This window comes from Papio anubis, chromosome 11, assembly GCF_008728515.1.
Source record: "Papio anubis isolate 15944 chromosome 11, Panubis1.0, whole genome shotgun sequence".
In the NCBI taxonomy this organism is placed as follows: Eukaryota; Metazoa; Chordata; class Mammalia; order Primates; family Cercopithecidae; genus Papio; species Papio anubis.
This window is the reverse complement of record NC_044986.1, coordinates 39818219-39837958: the sequence shown is the minus strand read 5'-3', so window position 1 is coordinate 39837958 and position 19740 is coordinate 39818219. Positions and strand designations below refer to the sequence as shown.

Genomic DNA, 19740 nt, shown 5'->3' with positions numbered 1-19740 from the left:
AGGTCTAATGGCGGGTGCCTGTAATCCTAGCTACTCGGGAGGCTGAGGCAGGAGAATCACTTGAACCCGGGAGGTGGAGGTTGCAGTGAGCCAAGATCACACCATTGCACTACATCCTGGGCAACATGAGCGAGACTCTGTCTCAAAAAAAAAAAAAAAAATGCGGACCAGACTAGAAGTCAGAAGACATGGCTGTCCTGAAGCTTCACCCAGCAGAGGTGTGGGGCCGTTAAGGTCTCCCTTGAACATTGTTATTTCAGGTCTTTGGTGATGATAATGATGTTGAGCTGGTGCGAGATAGATCTCCATAGTGTGCAGGATGGGCCAGAAATCCCCACTGTGGAGGAGACTAGTTCAGAGCCTATTGAAGTGGCCCAGATGAGATTCTGACCCCAGGTAGAGAAGGCAAAGAGGAAAGATGGATCTTGAGGTGGCTACGAGATGGAATGTGCAGAACCTGATGACTAGATGTGAAAGAGCATTGTTTCTGTGTGCAAAATCGTGCAGTGTTCCAGCACACACTCTTCTGCTTCCGAAGTGATTCAATCTTCCAGTGAGAACAGGAGCTCTCAGTGTGATGCCAGGTAGCCACAGCAAGGATGGCACTGCCATAGTTCTGGTGTCAAGAAGGAAGAAGGAAGATGAAAGTGGAGAAGAGGTGGGGTTTTTTTACCTGTCCCTGCTAACCACTGAAAGTCCAAGATCCTCGCCATCCCCATGGCAGCAGGTGGAGACTTCCAGGTACTTCCAGGAGGAGTCAGACTCCTGGTTTCCACTGCTCTTTGCATGTCAGGGATGTTCCTAAGTGAGACGTTTGTAAGTCAGGGACTGTCTTTCATAACAAGCTGGTATGTTGGTACTGATTTGAAGGACTGCTTTTTTTCCCCAAAAAATTCATGGATTCTTAACCTTTTAAACTAATGGACCTTATGACTTGGGAAATGGCAGTTTGTTCCAAACAGCTCTAATGTTTTGTTTTGGGAAAAATCAGTACTGTGGGACATAAGATCATGTTTCTAAATAATCTTGGTTGTAAATGAAAGATGGGACCAGCAAAAGAGAGGTCATTTAGGATAAATGTAGGATAGAACACTGGAGAGGCAAAATAAACTGTTCAAATAAGTAGGAACTGACTCTGAAAATATAACAGAAAAAAATGCCAGGAATAGCTCCTCAAAAAATTAGACATAGTTACTACATGATCCAGCATTTCTACTTCTGGATATATATTCCCAGATGTAGTGAAAGCAGGAAATTGAACAGATATTTGTACATTCGTTTTCATATTAGTATTATTCACAACTGCCAAAGCTGGAAACAACTGAAATGTCCATCAGTGGATGAACAGATAAGCAAAATGTGGTATAAAGCATACAGTGGAATAGTATTCAGTCTTAAGAAATGAAATTCTGACATGCTACAACATGGATGAACTTTGAAGACATTATGCTAAGTAAATAAACCGAACACAAAAGGACAAATATTGTATGATTCCATTTATTAGCGGGGCCTAGCAGAGTCAGATTCATGAGACAGAAAGTAGCATGATGGTTCCCAGGGTCTGGGATGTGGAGGGAATGGGAGTTAGTGTTTGATGGGTGTGGCATTTCAGTTTGGGATGGTGAAGGAGTTTGGTGGATGGATGGTGAAAGAGTTCGGTGGATGGATGGTGGTGATGGTTGTTCAGCCATGTGAATGCACTTAATGCCACTGAGTTGTATATTTAAAATGGTTAAAATGGTAAATTTTATGTATATTTTATTAAAATTTTTAAGGGGTTAAAAATGCCAGGGAAAACAGTTCTGAGAGTTTGAACAGTAATCTGTGCAGACAGTTTAAAGCCCTTATCAGATTTTTGAAGTTTCTTTGAAGTCCTGTGTTCTATTTTAAAAAAGGTATGACAATTTTCCATTCTGGTCCCTAATATATCTTTTATCTTCATACCATTTTTCATGTAATGCATTCAGCTACTGTTGTTTGAGTGCACACACTGGACAGCTTACAGTTCTTAGCAGTGGTGGAGTGGGGAACAAAAGAGACAAGGCTTAGGACCTGATGGGGATTGGGTGAGGGATGATGGAGAAATGGAGAAATGATGCTAGCATTACCTAGCATCCTGCAAAATCCATGCACCAGAGGTGTGGCACTCGTTTAGCTCCCGGCTTTCTGCTCTCTCCTGTTGGACAAATTGGGCTGGGAGTCAGGATGCTCCCTTTCAAAGGAGCTCTGACGATGTGGCCAGGACATTCTCCAGTTCTTCGTTGCTTTCCTACTCTCTGATCTGTTCCCATGCTGCAAAAGGCAGCTTCTGTATAAATGATCTCTGACACCCCAGGGAACTTGTATTTTTCTTTGAGAACTTTCTGTTTACAGATTCTCTGAGAGTGAGGATGCCTGAGCTTTAGACTTGGCCCTGGATGTTGCTACAGAACTCACATTAACCCCAGATTTGTCGTGACTTGAGATTTGGATTTCATTCAACTCTCATTTTGATAATTACCATTTATGAAAGAATCAAAATGTGCCAGGCACTGTTGAGCTCATCAGCTCATTTAATACTCAGGAGAGCTTTATCTGGCAGTTTTGCTTAATAGTTAAAAGCAGAGCTCTGGAGTCAGAATGCCCAGAGCTCTGGAGTCACTGACCAGCCTTGTGACTTCCGACACATGACAGCCCATTGCTCTGAGCCTCTATTTTCACACCTATAAAATAGAATAATAATAGTATCTAGCTGTTGCGGGGATAAAATGAGATAATACTTGTAGAGTACCTGACACTAAGTACTCTTTTTTAAAAAGTATGCATTTTATCATCCTCATTTTATAAATGAGAAAATTGAGACTCAGAGATGTTAAACCAGTTGCCCAAAGTTAAACTGATAGTGAAGGGCATAGGTAGGATTGAAACGCAGGATCATCAGATGCCTAGGTGGGTGGTCCTGATGACTCTGCTCTTATTTTTTGCCCAGAGAGCTGAATTGCCAGGGTTGCTGGTTTCTGAGAGGACCTCATTAAAGCATAGTTTCTTTCACTCAGTGTTCTGGTTTGAACCCTGAGACCATTGCGATGGCAATACTCAATGACAACTTTCCACACTATAGTGGTGCTGTGTGGTGTGCACTAGGCTTATGGTGTCTCTCTAGCATCTTAACTTTCCTAGAGTAAAATGCTATGAAATAAAGAAGAAAAATAATTTTTATCATGTTAACAGAAGCCAACCTCTGTCTTAACCTGCTATGAGAGCAGTCATATTCCAGTGTCTACAGCTCTGATCTCTTCCTAACTCACTTCTGCTGTCCAAACTGTGGGTCCCAGCTGGGTCCCACAGGGGATGGAGGCTGTTCATAGGCAATTTGCAACGTAAACACCTTCGTATAACTCGGACCTAATGTTAGTCCCTTCCTGAATCGTCTGCGTGCCTCAGGCACTCTGTTACTCTCCCTCTGCTCCTTCTTGCTCTCTGCTCCATTTCTCTGTACCCATTACTGGATGTTCCTCCAACTCCTGATTCTGTGGAACAAAAAGGGCAAACGTTAATTTCTACTAAGATGAGACCTCGAGGAGGAAGAAGGCTTAAGCCAAGTGTCAGTGAGCAGAGAATTCCAATACCAAACTACAAAGCATGATTTACTCTACAGACAAACATATGTACACACACACACACACACACACACACACAGTGCTTGGCTACCACAACCCAATAAGAGAAGCCAGTTCTAGTCCCCTAAAGGAGCAGCAGCAATTTCACCTTCAGTGGTAGTAAGGATAGAAAGCACTCAAGAAGTTCCATTTACATACAAAACCATATATATTTGCTTTGTATATTTGTATATTAGCTGGGACTACAGGCACGTTCCAACACATCTGGCTAATTTTGCAATTCCTTGTAGAGACAAAGTCTCACTATATTGCCCAAGCCGGTCTCAAACTCCTGGCCTCAAGTAATCCTTCCACCTCCGCCTCCTGAAGGTGCTGGGCGTGAACCACTGTGACTGGCCCCAAACCCAAGTTCTTAACCATTACTGCCCTAAAACAACCAATGCTTTTAGGCAATTCTGGTTTGACAAGGGCAATATTTCCTTCAGCTTCCATAGTGTGTGTGTATTCATATTTGTCATACATTTAGATAAAATGTATGACAAATATAACAATAGCTTGCTTGAAGGATAGAGAGGAGGAAATAGGTTATAAGTTTCTTTAAATATATGCATTCTTTAAATATATGCATTGTTAGTATTTTGTTTAGGACAGTCAGTTACCTTTTAAGGAGATTTAAAAAATGAGGAGAAAAATCTTTTATGTATACTCAAATGTTTACCTCTTCTGAAACTCTTCATTCCTTTGTCTAGAACTATATGTGATACATGTGGTATCATTTTCCTTCAGCCTGAGGAACTTTTAAAACATTTCTTGTAGAGTAGATCTTATAGAGTAAAAAAGGTATTTATATTTTGTGTTTTGAGGAATATATGTGTTGGATATACAGTTACAGGTTGACAGTTTTTTTCTTTCGAGACCTTAAAAATCTTGTTCTATTTTCTTCTGGCTGACTTGTCTCTGATGATAAATCAGTGTTAATATTATCTCTGTCCCACTGTTTTCTCTGGTAACTTTTTTTTTAAAGGTGATCAACCTTGTGTCATGTATATTTTATATTTTTAACTTTTTTATTTTTAATTTTTATGGGTACATAGTAGGTGTATATATTGATGGAGTACATGAGATATTTTGATACAGGCACCTAATATGTAATACTCCCATCAGGGTAAATCCATCACCTTAAGAATTCATCATTTCTTTGTGTTACTAACATTTCGATTATACCCCCTCAGTAATTCCAAAATGTGTAACAAATTATTGCTTACTGTCACCCTTTTGTGCTATCAAATATGAGATCATATTCATTGTATCTAAGTATATTTTTGTACCTACTCACCATCCCCTTTTCCTACCCCTGCCCCCACTACCCTTCCCAGCCTCTGGTAACCATCCTCCTCTGTCTGTCTCCATGAGTTCAATTGTTTTAAATTTAGCTCCCACAAATGAGTGAGAACATATGAAGTTTGTCTTTCTGTGCCTGGCTTATTTCACTTAACATAATGTCCTCAAGTTCCATCTATGTCACTGCAAATGACAGAATCTTATTCTTTTTTATGACTGAAAAATATTCCACTGTGTATATGTACCACATTTTCTTTATCCATTCATTTGTTGATGGGCACTTCGTTTGATTCCAAATCCTGGCTATTGTGAATAGTGCTGCAATAAACATGGGAGTATAGATATCTCTTTGATATGTTAATTTTCTTCCTTTTGGGTATAAACTTAGCAGTGGGGTTGTTGGATCATATGGGAGTTCTATTTTAGTTTGTTGAGGAACCTCATACTGTTTTTATAGCGGCTGTACTAATTTACATTCCCACCAATGTTGTATGAGGATTTCTGTTTCTCCACGTCTTCACCCCCATTTGTTATTGCCTGTCTTTTTGATAAAAAATATTTTAACTGGGGTGAGATGATATTTCATAGTAGGTTTAATTTGCACTTCTGTGATGATCAGTGATTTTGAGCACATTTTCATATACCTGTTTGCCATTTGATGTCTTCTTTCAAGAAATGTCTATTCAGATCTTAAGCTCATTTTAAAATCAGACTATTAAATTTGTTTTGTTTCCTATTAAGTTGTTTGAGCTCCTTATATATTTGGCTTATTAATCCCTTGCCAGATGGGTAGTTTACAAATATTTCCACCCATTCTGTGGGTCATCTCTTCACTATGATGATTATTTCCTTTGTTGTGCAGAAGCTTTTTAACTTGATGTGATCCTCTTTGTCCTTTGTTGCTCTGGCAGCCTGTGCTTTTGGGGTACTGCTCAAGAAATTTCTGCTGAGACCAATGTCCTGGAGAGTTTCTCCAAAGTTTTATTTTAGTAGTTTCAAAGTTTTGGGTATTAAATTTAAGTCTTTAATCCATTTTGATTTTATTTTTCTATATGGTGAGAGATAGGGGTCTAGTTTCATTCTTCTGTATATTTATTGCATCATTTATTGAAGAGACTGTCTTTTCCCTATTGTGTGTTTTTCGCAACTTTGTCAAAAATGAGTTCACTGTAGATGTATGGACTTATTTCTGGGTTCTCTATTCTGTTCCATTGATCTACGTGTCCATTTTTATGCAAGTACCATGCTGTTTTGGTTACTATAGCTCTGTAGTTTAATTTGAAGTCAGGTAATATGATTCGTCTAGTTTTGTTCTTTTTGTTCAGGATGGCTTTGGCTATTCTGGGCCTTTTGTGGTTCCATATAAATTTTAGGATTGCTTTTTCTATATCTATAAAAAATGTCATTGGTATTTTGATAGGGATTATATTGAATCTGTAGACTGCTTAGGGTAGTATGGACATTTTAATAATATTGATTCATTCAATCCATGAACATGGAATATCTTTCTGTTTTTATTATGCCCTGTTTAATTTCTTGCATCAATGTTTTATAGTTTTCATTGTAGAGATCTTTCTCTTCTTTGGTTAAGTTTATTCCTAAGTATTTTATTTATAGCTGTTGTAAATGGAATTACTTTCTCAATTTCTTTTTCAGACTGTTGCTGTTGGCATATAGAAATGCTACTGATTTTCGGCCAGGCGCGGTGGCTCATGCCCATAATCCCAGCACTTTGGGAGGCCGAGGTGAGTGGATCACAAGGTCAGGAGATCGAGACCATCCTGGCCAACATGGTGAAACGCCATCTCTACTAAAAAAATACAAAAAAATTAGCCAGGCATGGTGGTGGGTGTCTGTAGACCCAGCTACTTGGGAGGCTGAGGCAGGAGAATGGTGTGAACCTGGGAGGTGGAGGTTGCAGTGAGCCGAGATCATGCCACTGCACTCCAGCCTGGGGAACAGAGCGAGACTCTGTCTCTATAAATAAATAAATAAATAAATAAATAAATAAATAAATAAATACTACTGATTTTTGTATGTTGATTTTGTATCCTGTAAGTTCACTGAATTTGTTTATCAGCTCCAATAGTTTTTTGGTGGTGTCTTTAGGTTCTTTAAACATAGGATTATAACATTTGCAAACAGAGATAATTTGACTTCTTCCTTTTCAATTCTCGTGCCCTTTACTTCTTTCTCTTGTCTGATTGCTCTTACTAGGACTTTCAGTCCTATGTTGAGTAACAGTGGTGACAGTGAGTATCCGTTTGTTTCCGGGAATTTTTCAGTTTTCTTCTTAATTTCTTCATTGGCCCACTGGTCATTCAGGAGCATATTATTTAATTTTCATGTGTTTGTATAGTTTCCAAGTTCTTCTTGTTATTGATTTCTAGTTTTAGTCGATTGTGGTCAGAGAAGATATTTTATATGATTTCAGTTTTGTTTTGTTTTGTTTTGTTTTTAATGTTTTAAGACATTAGGCTGGATGTGGTAGCTCACACCTGTAATGCTAGCACTTTCGGAGGCCAAGGCAGGTGGGCCACTTGAGTTCAGAGTTTGGGACCAGTCTGGGAAACATGGTAAAACCATGTCTCTACAACAAATTACAAAGAATTAGCTGGGCATAGTGGTGTGTGATTGTAGTCCCAGCTACCCAGGAGGCTGAAGTGGAAAGATCACCTGACCCTGGGAGGTCAAGGCTACAGTGACCCATTACAGTGAGCCTTGGTCATACCCCTGTACTCCAGCCTGGCAACAGAGTAAGACCCTGTCTCAATAAATAAATAAATAGACAAATATTGACTTTACGTATCTGGGTGCTCCAGTGTCGAGTGTATTTATATTTACAATTGTTATATCCTGTTGTTGAATTGATCCTTTTTCCATTATATAATGACCATCTTTGTCTCTATTTATAGTTTTTGTCTTGAAATCTATTTTATCTGATATAGGTATAGCTACTCCTGCTGTTTTTCTGGTTTTCATTTGCATGGAATATCTTTTTCCATCCCTTTGTTTTCAGTCTGTGTGTGTCTTTATAGGTAAAGTGTGTTTTTTTTAGGCAACAGATTACTGGGTATTGTTTTGTTTTGTGTTTTTAATCCATGTAGCCAGTCTATGTCTTTAGATTGGAGCGTTTAGTCCATTTACATTCAGTGTTGTTAACGATAAGTAAATACTTACTCTTGCCATTTTATTATTTGTTTTCTGGTTGTTTTGTGGTCTTCTCTTCCTTTTTTCCTTCCTGTCTTGCTTTTTTTGGAAATGATTTTCTTCTGGTGGTGTGTTTTGATTTTTTCTTTTTTGTGTGTGTGTAACTGTTGTAGGTATTTGATTTGAGGTTACCATGGGGCTTGCAAATAACATCTTGTAGCCCATTATTTTAAGCTGATGACAACTTAACTCTGATTGCAAAATTGAACACAGAAACTAACAAATAAGCAAGGAGAAAACTAATACAAATTCAATACTTTAACTTCATCTCCTCTCTTATGTTTTTGTTTCTGTTTATACCTTATAATACTCTCTGTGTCTTAAAAATTGTTGCAGTTATTATTTTTGATAGTTCATCTTTTTTAGTCTTCCCACTCAAGATATAAGTAGTTTGCACACCACAATTACACTGTTATGATATTCTTTATTTGTGTACTTATTGTTACTTACCAGTAAGTTTTGTACCTTTAGATGATTTCTTATTTCTCATTAATGTCCCTTTCTTTCAGATTGAATTCCCGTTAGCATTTCTTATAGGACAGGTCTCGTGTTTAAAAAATCACTCAATTTTTGTTTGTCTGATAAAGTATTTATTTCTCCTTCATGTTTGAAAGATATTTTTGCTGGATATAATATTCCGGGTAAAAGGGTTTTTTTCAGCACTTTAAATATCATACTACTCTTCTGGCCTGTAAGGTTTCCACTGAGAAATCTGCTGCCAGACATATTGGAGCTGCCTTATATGTTACTTATTTCTTTTGTCTTGGTGCTTTTAGGATCTTTTCTTTATCCTTGACCTTTGGGAGTTTGATTATTAAATCACTTGAGGTAGTCTTATTTGGGTTAAATCTGCTTGGTGTTCTATAACCTTCTTGTACTTGAATATTGACATCTTTCTTTAGGTTTGGAAAGTTCTTTGTTATTATCTCTTTGATTAAATTACCCTATTCTCTCTCTCTACCACCTCTTTAAGGCCAATAATTTAGATTTGCCCTTTTGAGGCTATTTTCTAGACCAAGTAAGCATGCTTCATTATTTTTTTATTCTTTTTTCTTTTGACTCCACTGACTCTGTATTTTCAAATAGCCCGTCTTCAAGCTCACTAGTTCTTTCTTCTGCTTGATCAGTTTTGCTGTTGAGAGATTCTGATGCATTTTTCAGTTTATCAGTTGCATTGTCTAGCTCCAGAATTTCTGCCTGACAATTATTTCTGCTTTTTAATTATTTTAGTCTCTTCATTAAATTTATCTGATAGGATTCTGAATTTCTTCTTTGTTTTATCTTGGATTTCATTGAGCTTCCTCAAAACAGCTATTTTGAATTCTCTGTCAGAAAGGTTACATATCTCTGTCACTCTGAAACTTGTCACTGCTGCCTTATTTAGTTTGTTTAGTGAGGTCATGCTTTCCTGGATAGTACTGATGCTTGTGAATGTTTGTCAATGGCTAGGCATTAAATAAATATTTATTTTTTTCTAATCCTTGCAGTGTAGGATTGTTTATATCCTTCCTTCCTGAGAAAATTTTCCAAGTATTCAAAGGGAATTGAGTGTTGTAATCTAAGTCTTTAGTCACTGCCTGGCAACTTTTTATCATTAGTTTTCATCAATATGTGTTGATATAATTTGTAATTTTCTCTGTTTTTATTCTGCCTGAGGATCATTGAGATTCTTGGATCTCGGGATTGGTACTTTTCATCAAATGTAGAAAATTAGGAGCAGCAATGCCTCCCTAGTCTCACAGATGCCCCTGCTGCTCCGACCCCTTCACTCCTCAGTTGTGCAATGGGCACGTGCAACAATGAGAATGAGTACCTCTTTAATGTTATCCTTATTGGAGATTCTGGTGTTGGAAAGAATAATCTCCTATCTTTATTTACTCAAAATGAGTTTAATCTGGAAAGCAAGAGCACCATTGGAGTAGTTTGCAACAAGAAGCATCCAGATTGATAGGGAAACAATAAAGGCACAGGTATGGGACAGAGCAGGGCAAGAGTAATACCAAGCTATAACATAAGCGTATTATCATAGAGATGTAGGTGCCTTATTGGGTTAAGACATTGCTAAACATCTCACATACGAAAATATAGAACGATTGCTGAAAGAACTGAGAGATCACACTGATAGTAACATTGTCGTCATGTTATCATGGACAAATAAGGGTGATTTACGTCATCTCAGGGAAGTTCCTATAGTTGAAGCAAGAGCTTTGGCAGAAAAAAATGATTTGTCATTCAATGAGACATCTGCTCTAGACTCTACAAATGTAGAAGCTACTTTTCAGACAATTCTAACAGAGATATCCCACATTGTTTCTCAGAAGCAAATATCAGACAGAGCGGAAAACGACATGTCCCCAAGCAGTAATGTGGTTCCTATTCATGTTCCACCAATCACTGAAAACAAACCAAAAGTGCAATGCTCTCAGAACATCTAAGGCATTTCTCTTCTCCCCTGGAAGGCAATGTATAGCCCGTTTCTCAAGTCTGAGATTTAAATATTGAGGAGAACAAAAACCACCCAGTAATAGGCCCTGGAGACAAATACTTCTTAACTGAGGAATTTAGAAGGGAGCAAAGACCAACTGTTGACCACAAAACAGGCAAAACTTATCTGAAGAATTTAGAAGTAATTAAACTTCCCTAGTATCCAAAGTTGGCATCTGGTTCCAGGTCTCTTTTCAACTTAAAGTTTGTAAGTAACTAGACTTTGTATACATCTCCAGAATGCCATGTCAAAAGTCACTGTGTAATCCTTGCTTGACATTAAGGCACCAAAATTACTATAAATGTAATCATTTATTATGACCTATGTGGCTAGTATGGTCTCAATTACCCTCAAGCTTCTGCCTTAAAGTTCATAACTACTCCTAAGGAAAAATCCACCACGGTGCACTCCATCCTTTCACTGAGGTGCCTGCTGCACTCTCTGGCAACTTTCTAATAGTGGTTTCCTTTTTCAAACCTATACTATTGTCAGTAAATTCTTCTTACCAACCCATGAGTCAACCACTTCTTGATGCTGGGGCTCTGATACCTGGCCTGGCAAATATTTTTGTAATTCCTGTGTCATTTTTGTATCTTATTACTTCATACTTATGAATTTTTCCATATCTTTAGTGCTTTGATTTTAGTTTTATAAAATTATCCGCTTATCCAGAATGATTGCAACCTTTTTCATGCTTTGGCTTCATTAGACTTAGCTTAATCAGTGGAATGTTTGGATTCCTCAATTATTGTTTACTTTTCATTCTGGAAGCCCATCACTACAGGACATAATAGAACTTGATCACTAGAAGCTCAGACCTATTGGTCTTGATCAAATCAAACTAAGAAGACAGTAGAAATAAGCTATCATTTTGCCACAGAACAGCTTATAGGTAATATATTCTTCTCTCAGTACAGTGTATATTTCCACAAATGTAAGGTGGCACTATAAACATAGCAGGATTTTGAGAGCTTGAAAATGTTCCGTTATTCTGAAAGTCAATTTCTAAAATGCCTTAATAGGTTTATGTAGTTTAGTAAATTTTGTTTTTTAATTTTTGTAAGCATCAAAGTTGATTAGAGAGGGGGGCGTGTTTTTTTCTGGAGAAGAATTATCTAAACAAACACAAAAGATTTGTTATGGTTTCGTGAGTAGTATGTTTATGGGGCCATACGTTAAATAATGTTTCCCATCAGGCTGGGAACTGGTAAGACTGGTGGAATCCCATCTGAGGTGCCTCTGTTGCAATGATCAGGCAGCCCAAACCATTTAAGCAATCTCATTTTCCAGCAGTAGATTATGTGGCGTTTTATTACTCAGGCAATAACTGGTTTAATACTGGTAGTATCAAATTTTGAAGTGTTAATTTTGTCTTAAAACCTTCCAGTAAGTGAAATGAAACCTAGTTTTATGACCATATCTACCAGCAGGCATGGATAATTATTTTGACAATGCTGATATTTGAGTTTTGCAGTATATTATGGAATATGGTTCAGTTAAATCTTTGGTTTCGGTGTGGCTAAAGAATACAATGACGAATTTCTGCTCAAATGGTACCACTTAAAGGCATGCATTCTCTTAGTATATGAAATGAAATAGCACCTTGAGTTTAAATAGAATGCATTTAGGCATTGTAGAGACTGGATATAATTTTCTTTCACTACATTATTAAAATCAATGGGACAATTAGTTTCTCATTCAGAAATGTGCATACTAATATTTAGTTTTGCTTTCTTGTGGATAATATTAAGCACTTAGCAGTTTTCTGGAAGTTGTATCAGCTGTAATGATACTACTATTCAGGTTAGTGGGATATCCCCAAAAATATATGTAGGTGGGCTTGCTTAGATTACTGTGTTTCATGATTAATCTTTTGTCTTTTGCTTTGCTCATGGTGTGTGGGGAATATGGAAGGCATTGTTGTAGTCAGTCACCTGGGTTTTCTTCTGTAGCCATTTTATTATTTTAGTGTATGGGTTATGAAGATACTATTATCTATTGGTGAATTGCTAGTTTATATTTTTGCATGCTCTGTAACTTGATTTTTTAGTTATTAATTTGGAACATATTCACATTCTAATAAGCAGTTATGGGGGGATTTAGAAAAAGAAAATTAGTAGTCATTTCGTGAAGGATTTTCTTTGCTGCCCCCTTCCATCCTCCTAATCTCCCTTCTAATTTTACAATCGTACAATAGTCAGACTGCTAATTTTGTTTCACAGATCACCGAGACACTATTCATTTTTAAATCCACTTTTCTCTCCATGCTTCAGTTTAGATAGTTTCTATTTCCTGTGTTCATTTCAGGTATTCTTTACCTGTAGAATTTCCAATTGGATCTCTTTTTTTTTTTTGGTTTGTTTCCATTTCTCTCTTTATTGTGTTCATGTTTTCCTTTAGATTGTTGAATATATTTATAACAACAGTCTTAAAGTCCTTGCCTGCCAGTTCTAGCTTCTCTTTCATTTTTGGGTCCCTATATTCAACTAATTTTTCTCCTTGTTAAAGGTCATATTTTCCTACTTCTTTTCGTGTCTAGTGAAGTTTTCTTTAAATTGGTTGCTAGATAGAGTTTAGATTTTATTGTCTTCCTTTAACAAGTGTTTATCCTGCCCTGTAGTTAATTTGTGGATCAGTTTGACCCTATTAAAGCTTGAATTTAACCTCTTCTAGGATAGGTCTACAGTGGCTTTTACCTTAAAGCTAAATATTCTTATTTATAAGACGTGGAATTGGGGCCGGACACAGTGGCTCACATCTGTAATCCCAGCACTTTGGGAGGCCAAGGCAGGTGAGTTTGAGACCAACCTGACTAGCATGGTGAAAACCCATCTCTACTAAAAATACAAAGCTTAGCTGGACGTAGTGGCGGGTGCCTGTAATCCCAGCTACTCAGGAGGCTGAGGCAGCAGAATCACTTGAATCCAGGAGGCAGAGGTTGCAGTGAGCCGAGATCCCGCCATTGCACTCCAGCCTGGGCAACAGAGTAAGACTCTGTCTAAAAAAAAAAAAAAAAAAAAAAGCCTGGAATTTCTCTTTGTGGTGATTTTGTGGTAAGTCATCCAAAACATTGTGAGCTCCTCAGTTCATAGTTCCCTGGAAGTTGTTCTTTTCCCAGTAGGTTTGTTATTTATTTATTTACTTTTTGCTTAGACTAGGGTATCTTACCCTATGCTGAGTATAGCTTAGTATATAGAGACAAAGACTCAAGAGGATCTTCATACATATTTCTGGAGCCTTTTCTCTATAGAGAGAGGATCTTCATACATATTTCTGCAGCCTTTTCACTATAAAGCATGCCAGAAATATGTATGAAGATCCTCTCAAGTCTTTGTTTACTTATTCCTCTCACTCTCCTTTCTTTCTCTTTTTTTTTTTTTTTTTTTTTTGAGGCAGGGTCTCACTCTGTTGCCCAGGCCGGAGTGCAGTGGCGTGATCTCGGCTCACTGCAATCTCTGCCTCCCATCCTGGGTTCAAGTAATTCTCTGACCTCAGCCTCCCAAGTAGCTGGACTACAAGTGCACACCACCATGCCCTGCTAATTTTTTGTATTTTTGGGGAGAAATGGGGTTTCACCATGTTGGCCAGGCTGTTCTTAAACTCCTGGCTGCAAGTGATCCACTCACTTCGGCCTCCCAAAGTACTAGCATTACAGGCATGAGCCACTGTGCCTGGGCTCACTCTCCTTTTTTATTGGTAGATTAGTGTCGTTCCAACTATTTGCTTAATGCTCTGCTCCTACTTTACATGTAGAGCTTATTCTTTTATGTTACAACTTTCTGTTATAGGATTATGTTTCATTATTTTTGTGAAGTAAATTTTTACACAAGTATAATAGTGGTACAGAAAAGTGCACAAATCCTGTGTATGGCTCAATAAGTGTTCATGAAGTGAACGTGTCCATGTAAACAACACCCAAATCAAGAAATAGAACTTATGACCAGTTCCCCAAAAGTCCCTCTTGTGACCCTCCCCATTGGTGCACTCCCCTCCAAAGGTAACTGCTAACCAGACTTCTAAAACTAGATATTAAATTTGCTTGTTTTTAAGCTTTATATGATGGGAATTGTACAGTATGCATTCTTTTTCACGCAGCTTCTGTCACTGATTGTGAGATTCATCCATGTTACTGTGTGTAGCTTTAGTTGATTCATTCTTTTATCTATATGATATTAGAGTGTATGAATATATCATGCATCTTTATCAATGTTGACTATTATAAGGGACATTGCACGGTAAAACTATAGTGTCTCTTGGCCATTTAACAAATTTCCATTGCAAAACTTTGGAAAGCCTGTTGGAGCTGAGTTCCAAAAACTGTTGTATCACACTCTGTATATATTGAACTCTAAAACTCAAATTTATGTTAATTCACAAATATTTATCAACTGTGTACTATGTGCCAAGTACAATGCTAAGACACTAGGGTTGGGGGCCCTTGAGGATTTAATAATCTAGTGAGAAGGTGTAGACATGTAAGTAGATAATCACAATATACTGTAGAAAAATGTTAGAGAAAACCATAACTATGGCTTCATTAAAAGTACTTTAAATGATGTAATTTAAAAAATATTCAGTTTCACAAAAGGCATCAGCCTGTATTAGGGGACTAATCTTCTGGAATTCCCAGAGATTATTTTAAAGATCATTTAGACAGATTTAGAAGGATTACAGAGAGTAACTCTTTTCAAACAGTCTCAGTGTTCAGTCAGTTGAGAAGATCCCATTATGCATCAAAGAAATGCCAGTGTTATTTCCCACAGGCTTTCCTTCCTCTGTGTTCCCCTTAAATACCCTCAGCCCCTTTCATTTCTTAATTATGTCTTCTCTCAACAAGCTCATCTGTTCTCTTGGCTCTAACACTTGTATCTGTCCATGACCCCTGTATCTTTAACTCTACTCCAGTCTTCTTTCTGAGTCCATATGTAATTGCCCTGGCATTTAACCATGTATCAGGTAGCTTCACTGGCACATCAGTTCAACAAGAACATAACAGAACTGACTGCTGTCTACGCAGTCCTCCCCTTCCTCTCTTTTCTATCCCAGTGGGGCCACTACTAGTCACTCAAGCTAGGGGCCATTTTAAAATCTATATCTTCCTTCACCCTCCACATCCAATCAACCATAAGGCTTGTTAATTTTACTTTATAACAATGTCTTGAATCTTTCCACTCTTTTAATTTCACAGCCACTATTCTGATTTAGGCTTCTGCCATCTCTGGATTATTGCCACTGCCTTCTCACGGATCTTTCTGACTTTAATCTAGTTTTTCATACTGATCTATCTTCCAAACCATGATTTAGAATGCAAATCTGATCATATTGTTTTCTCACTTAGATATCTTCAATGACTCTCCATTACCCATAGTAGTAATTACCATAAGGTGTTCCCTAATTTGCTGCAGTGGATTAAGATGTGCCAAGGGTGGCCATGGCTGGACAGGTGTGTTGCAGCCCAGTGTACCAGAGGTGTTTCCATTTTCCATGTGTAGTATGAATGGAATGGTTAGAAAAGACTGGCTACAAGATTTGGTCCAAACTCCAGACCCCTGCCAACTTCTCTAGTCCATCTCTAGCACTAGTCCATCTTCATCGCCTCACACCCTACTGTCTGATGACTGGCATTTCCTGTGACATGCCAGGCTGTTTCATGTCTGTATCATTGCACAGAGGGCAAGCTCTTTCATCAATCTGGAGAGAACTTCTCCCTTTCTCTACTTGGCAAAGTTCTACACACCTTCTTAAAATTTAATTCAAGCTTTTCCTTCTTGAGTACACTTCTCTGAGTTTCCAGGCCATTCCAGCCTTTGTACTTTTGTTGTAACTCATAATCTACCTCTATTATGGCACCATCATGCTTAAGCACATCTTTTGGTTAACATATTTATCTCTCTTGCTAGTTTCAACTTCTTGAAGCTTTTCATATTTGTTTTCCCAGTGCCTTGTACAAAGGAGGATCGAAAAAAGGTTAGGTGAACCAAGTGCAATATAGTAACTTACATCAGTCAAGATGGGCTAGTTTATGCTGCTGTGACAAGTAAAACCCAATAAAACTTTAATTCTGAGTCATGCTATTATCAGTCAGGCTGATGAATACTCCATATCAATTCATGCTTCTATGGTCACCCTGGAGAATTATGGGTGCTTGTGTGTGTGTGTGTGTATGTGTGTGTATGTGTGTGTGCACACATATATTCATTTTTTAAGTTTGTGGCACAATATATATAAAATTTACCAATTTAACCAAGGTGTACAATTCAGTGTCATTAAGTATTCACAGTGTTGTGCAACCATTACCTCTGTCTAGTTCCAGAGATATCTCATCACCCCAAATGGAAATGACTCATTAAACAGTCACTCTCCATTCTCCCCTCCCCTAGCTCAGCAACCACTAATCTCCTTTTTTGTTTTCTTTTTATTTTATTTTACTTTAAGTTATGGCATACATGTGCAGACATGCAAGTTTGTTACATTGGTATACACGTGCCATGGTGGTTTGCTGCACCCATCAACCTGTCATCTACATTAGGTATTTCTCCTGATGCTATCCCTCCCCTAGCTTTGCACCCTGCAACAGGTCTCCATGTGTGATGTTTCCTTCCCTGTGTCCATGTGTTCTTATTGCTCAACTCCCACTTATGAGTGAGAACATGTGGTGTTTGGTTTTCTGTTCGTGTGTTAGTTTGCTGAGAATGATGGTTTCCAGCTTCATCCATGTACCTGCAAAGGACATGAACTCATCTTTTTTTATGGCTGCATAGGTGTATATATGCCACATTTTCTTTACCCAGTTTATTATTGAAGGGCATTTGGGTTTGTTCCAAGTCTTTGCTATTGTGAATAGTACCGCAGTAAACATACGTGTGCATGTGTCTTTACAGTAGAATGATTTATAATCCTTTGGGTATATACCAAGTAATGGGATTGCTGGGTCAAATGATATTTCTGGTTCTAGATCCTTGAGGAATCGCCACACTGTCTTCCACAATAGCAACCACTAATTTTCTATTGCCTCTGTGGATTTGCCTATTCTGGACATCTCATATAAATGGAATCATACAATATGTGGCCTTTTGTTTCTAGTGTTTTTTACTTAGCATAACATACTCAAGTTTCATCTGTGTTATAGCACATATTAGTACTTTATTCCTATTTATGGCTGAATAAGATCTTATTGTATGTATATACCTCATTTTGTTTATCCATTCATCAGTTGATTGACATTCATTGTTTCCATCTTTGGCTATTGTGAGCTGAGCTGCTATGAATATTTGTGTATAAATTTTTGTTGTAATACTTGTTTTCAGTTATTTCAGGTGTATACCCAGGAGTGGAATTGTTGAGTCATATGGTAAGTCTGTGTTTAGCTTATTGAGTAACTGCCAAAGTGTTCTAATTAATATAAAAAACATTTTCTATTTCCTCCAGCAATATATGAAGGTTCTAATTTCTCCACATTCTCAATGCTTATTTTCCATCTAAAAAGTTATTGTTATTATTATTATTGCCTATGCATGCTCCTAATACAGTCACATCATTCTTGCTCACATTTTATTGGCCGAAGCAAGTCACATGATCACATCTGGCTTCAAGGGAGATGGGAGGCACAGTCCAACATGTGCCAAAAAGAGGAGCACTGGGCATTTGGGAGCAGCCCCAATGACTATCACAACGACTATCACACAGCTAATACCAAGGGAGATGAAAGATTACATCAAAATAGACTCATTATCTCTCTGCAAGTTCATATGCACAAATCAGGCCACTCTCTCTTACTTAAATATTATAAAGTTTCCAGCAGGAAAATGAACAGAGAATGGCTAAGAATGGAACTCATATTAGCTCAAAGAAGATGGAGAGGAAAATAAGACCAGGAGGAAAGAAGAACAGAAACAAATGAAAATCCTGTAAAGTAGGATACCTTATTTTAATTATAAAAATACATTTTTAGAAAACATATAGAGGCTGGTTGCCTTGGAAAAAAATATTAGATTTCTTATTTTTAGTACAAAATATAGTGTTGCCAAATACCACACAAACTCTAGTAATTAAGCTTCTCCTTTCTTTTTTTTTTTTTAAAGCACTGAGATGTCTAGGGATAAGCTTTCATACTAGAATTAATTAATCTCTCAATACTTTCACAAGTAACTGCTGTAGTACATTTTGTTAAATGAGTTAACTGAGCAATCATATTCTGTTGAAGCTACAAAATCAATTTTAAAAATAAGGAAATAGAAATGTGCATGGAAGGATTTTCCTTAAAAGGAGCACTTGATGTAAACAAGCGTCTCTTGTCACCCAGGAACCACTCTTCTGGAGTTCTCTTTAATGGGGTAATTTCAGTTGGCAGCTGGTGCAACCTTGAAATGATCCTGTTTATTTTTCCTCCTCCTCGATGTGTGGAGGTCATTGCTGATAATAATGTGATTGCTATTGATTATTATCTGGATAGGATAACATGGCAGAACTACCTCAAAATGCTCTTTTTGAAAATCTTGACATTGATTCTGCAGATACAGTTGGGTCACACTAGACATACATTTTGAAGCCAAAGATACTTACATTTTAGAAATAAAAATGACCCATATAGTGACATTTTGGGCTGAATGATTTACCAAAAACAGAAGAAAAATGACCTACATGGGTGGTGGATGGAGAACAAGCATTGTTATGCTTTTTCCATTTTGTAGCTGTTTAATTGATAAATAGACATTCATTATTCAAACTGCCTGGGTTTGAATTTTGGCTCTGCCTCTGCCAGTTGTGTGTTCTTTGACATACTCATTAATCTCTCTGTGCAGAACTTGAATCATCTACAAAAATAGGGCTAGTAATAGTATTTACCACACTACCATGTGAGGATAAAATGAGCTTACATGTGTAAAATGCTTAGAACAATGTCTGGCAGACAGTAAGTTCTATGTAAGTGATGGCTTTGAATGTTTCAGGATTGTGTTCCCTCTTAACAAATCCCTTCCTTTCCTACCCCTCTGACTTCGCCTGACTGAGTTAGCCACCCTCTGCCGTGTGCCTCTCTGACATCCTTTCTTCCCCCTGGCTAAACAACACTTAAACAGAATTGTGTCTTTAATTAATGTGTCCCCC

At 37.6% G+C, this 19740-nt stretch overlaps 1 pseudogene; it reads left to right on the top strand.

Moving 5' to 3' along the window:
- Nucleotides 1–9392: 9392 nt before the first annotated feature.
- Nucleotides 9393–13432, top strand: LOC108580522 (annotated as a pseudogene).
- Nucleotides 13433–19740: the final 6308 nt, after the last annotated feature.